The sequence below is a fragment of the Myotis davidii genome, unplaced genomic scaffold (genome assembly GCF_000327345.1).
Source record: "Myotis davidii unplaced genomic scaffold, ASM32734v1 scaffold242, whole genome shotgun sequence".
Lineage (NCBI taxonomy): Eukaryota > Metazoa > Chordata > Mammalia > Chiroptera > Vespertilionidae > Myotis > Myotis davidii.
The window spans coordinates 393,537-397,708 of NW_006295821.1; positions in this window are offsets into that span (position 1 = coordinate 393,537).

Here is a 4,172-nt window from a genome sequence, read left to right on the forward strand (position 1 = left end):
TGGGGAGAGAGGTCTTGGGTAAGAAATGTCACTGAGGCCATCTTACTCCACCTCGCTCTACCAGTCCATTTTTCCTGGAATGTGTTGATGAAACATTGTCTCCCACGCCTGGGAGGAGTTTGTGGGGCAGTGCCACTGAGTTAGTTACCTTTGAAAGTTTAGATTAACTTGGTCATTACACAGGTATGAAAAATTGGGTATGTTCACATTTCATTATCATTCTTAATCCAAAATATGTGAATAGCACGAGTGGCAATCACAAAGAATTAGCAAGATTTCATCTTCCAGGTAGTGTTAGTGTTATCTCTACCATGAAAATCACCACCAAATCCTGTGATTCCAGGTCATCCATAGATTTGATTGTCAGGGGATCTCATATTTGCCCCTTTAATATCCATTCTGAGAGGCCATGCATTCTTTGATTGTATGTCTTTGGGATGTTTTTCTCCTCTGTCAGTCCTCTATCGCTTCAGGTATTGAGACATAGGTCAGGAGTGAGTCCAGGATGATCACAGTCTCCAGGCCCTTTCCCTCCACAGTGGGGTGCTCATTGCACAGAGGGGGCCCATTGTATACCTCACAATGGGTAATCACGCAAAGGGATTGCTTTCCCAAAATGAACCTAATTAGGATTAATTTTGCTTCTCAGTTTCCTATTTTCTCTTAGTTTTGTCAGTGAGAATACATGAAAGGAAAATATGCTAAGAATTTGTTTCTCTTTCCTTATTTTTTACACCCCCTTTCCTACGTTGTTTTTTGTTTTCTCTAAAAAGATCAATTATGTTCATTCAAGTTTTCTTTCGGGGATAAAAATAAAAATCTGAGTTCTGAAGTGCTTAAAATTACCAATAAAGTCACTAATACAATTTGCTGCTCTCATTTATTTCAACAAAAACTTTAAAATATTGTTCCAAAGTAAATAAAATTATAGGATAGCTGATTAGGAGTTAGACAATAATTAGAAATTTAGCATTGTTCCAGGTAATTTGCACCTTTGCTTTCTGCATATTCTATTTAAGAACTCTTTTTAAAAATATATTTTTTTATTGATTTCAGAGAGGAAGGGAGACGGAGAGAGCTAGAAACATCAATGATGAGAGAGAATCACTGATTGGCAGCTTCCTGCTCGCCCCACCCTGGGGAGCGAACCCACAACCCAGGTATGTGCCCTGACCAGAAATTGAACCAGCAACCTCCTGGCTCATAGGTCGATGCTTAACCACTGAGCCACACCCTCCGAGCATAAACTCTGTTTAGAAAACTAGGAAAATGCTTTCTCTTGTCCCTTTGTTTTTATAAACAAAGACAAAATGGTTTCCCTTAAAATATCATTTATCATAATTTCTAAGAAGATTCTATCAGTTTTAACTAGAAATGAACATATTCTAATCAAAGAGGCAAAAGAACACTAACAAATTTAATGGTTTTGAAGACGTTCTGCTGAGTGAAATAAGCTAGACAGAAAAGGACAAATGCTGTGTGATTCCACTGACATGAGGTCCCTACAAAAATCACATTCGCAGAGGCAGGAAGAATAGTTGTTTCTTGAGGATGGGGGTAGAGGTGGGAACTTAGTGTTCAGTGGATGCAGAGTTTCATTTGGGAAGATAAAAAGAGTTCTGGAGAACTCCCCACATCCAGTGGGAGGTGTTGAGAGGCCCCGTTGGGGTTGAGTAGAACCTGGGATGAAGGTGCTTGGGTTCTGGCCCACTGAGGGAGAGGTTCACCCCAGTACCCCACCCCTTTAGGCCCAGCTTCCTCACATATCAAATAGCAATGATGGAACAGGGCCAGTGCTTTGGAGGGTAAAAGACACAGAAGTATGACCCAGGGTTGGTTCCCCCAGCTTAGGGGAGACAATCAAGGGTGCACAGTGAGCATAGAGGATGCATAGTGAGCATGGAGGATGCATAGTGAGCATGGAGGATGCATGGAGGAGCAGAGGGAGCATTGCTAAATGTCATCATTTGTGTAATTTGACTCAGAGGCCTGGCCTGCCTCACAGCGCTTTTACCACCACTGTCCCAGTAGGTCACTCCTCCTATACCTTTACATCATCACTTGACCTGGCCAACTAGGCGTGACCTTGTTACAGTGACCACTACAATGAACCTTGCTTTGGACCTGCGTAGGAGAAGCCCTGGCACGCGTGTCTTTGAAAGGCTGATACCCTGGTTAAGGGCCTAGAACAGGGGTGGGCAAACTTTGTGACTCGAGGGCCACAATGGGTTCTTAAACTGGACCGGAGGGCTGGAACAAAAGGATGGATGGAGTGTTTGTGTGAACTAATATAAATTCAAAGTAAACATCATTACATAAAAGGGTACGGTCTTTTTTTTTCTTCAATAGTTTTATTCATTTCAAATGGGCCGGATCCGGCCCGCGGGCCATAGTTTGCCCACAGATGGCCTAGAATCTACGGCCCTAGAATAGAACAAAACCAGGACACCTGTGGCCCACACATCCTAACAAGGATGTTCAGGGCTACCTGGAGAGCATCCTCAAACCTTGGTTCAGCTTCCAAACAGATCGTCTGAGGCTGCTGCAGTAGAGCAGTCTTCTGTGAGAGGAATGTGTGGATCAATCTGAAACAACATTCCAGTTGGAAATGGAAGAAGAAAGACAAAGGAATGGTTGATTTCTTCTGTGCGATCCTGCAGAGCTGTATCAAAAGTTTACTTTCTGAATTACAATGACAACTTTGTTTATATAAAAATGCATTTCAACTTTAAGCAAAGACTTGCATTTGCATAGCTTTAAAATAAAATAGAATTAGCTGGCTTTCTATATAATAAAGATGTGATATGCAAATTAACTCTCACACCCTTACAAGATGGCTGCCTACGACCAGGTCAGCAGGGGGATTAGTGAGGAACGACCAAACCCCCTGCATGGGGTGACCAGGCTGGCAGTGGGGGGGGGGTGCATTTGGGGGCGACCAAGCCAGCAGGGGAGGGGCAATTGGGGGCAACCAGGCTGGCAGGGGGGAGCAATAAGAGGCTACCAGGCCAGTGGAGCGGGGAGAAGTTAGGGGTGACCAGGCACTCAGAGGCAGTGAGGGGCAATCAGGTTGGCTGGAGGGAGCAGTTACGGGCAACCAGGCAGGCAGGCAGGTGAGCGATTACGAACCAGCAGTCCAGGATTGTGAGAGGGATCCTGGATTAGAGAGGGTGCCGGCTGGGCTGAAGGGACCCACCTCCTGTGCATGAATTTTGTGCACCAGGCCTCTAGTATAATAATAACCAGACATCTTCCCCTCAACTTCAAATCCTTTTCTGCAGAGGCAATCATTTAGAACTCTTTGCTTTCTCTTTTTTCCTTTATTGCTTCCATATCTAGATATATAAAAGCCCAGTGACCGAAAGGTGGAATGACCAGAACAAATGGTCAACCAGTCATTATGACGTGCACTGACCATCAGGGGGCAGATGCTCAATGCAGGAACTGCCCTCTGGTGGTCAGTGTGCTCCCACAGCAGGCCGATCCCCGTAGGCCAGTGATGGTGAACCTATGACACGCGTCATATATAAAATAAATATCAAAAATATAAGTCTTTGTTTTACTATGGTTGCAAATATCAAAAAATTTCTATATGTGACATGGCACCAGAGTTAAGTTAGGGTTTTTCAAAATGCTGACATGCCAAGCTCAAAAGGTTTGCCATCACTGCTGTAGGCCATACCTCCCAGTGCATGAATCTGTGCACTGGGCCTCTAGTTTCTAAAAAAATCGCGTGTCATGTAATTTTTAACTTTTTAGAAAGCATCAATTGATTTCCTACTAGGAAAGATGAAGTATTCCCCTCTTTTCTACTCCTGTGCACTCCCTCCCCTACCACCACCTATCCCCACAGAGCTTTACCACAAGGCTTCATTAAATCAGTATTCTGTGTATTCATAATATCATATTGTTATGAGCGAGTAAATATCGGTGCATGCACTCCATGCTGCTGCTGCACTGTGATGTACTTCGACTACATTTCCTTTCTTACACAACTATTTTTTCTTGAAGGTAGCCAGTGCTTCCCTTTCTAATTCTCCCAGTTTTCTATATAGTTACCACTAATGTACAATCAACTGACCAAGCTGTAAAACTTCCCTCAATGTGAGTAATCACATCAGTATTTTCCAGTTCCATCTTTCCCACTGGAGCCATCCCTCTGGGTATGCTTT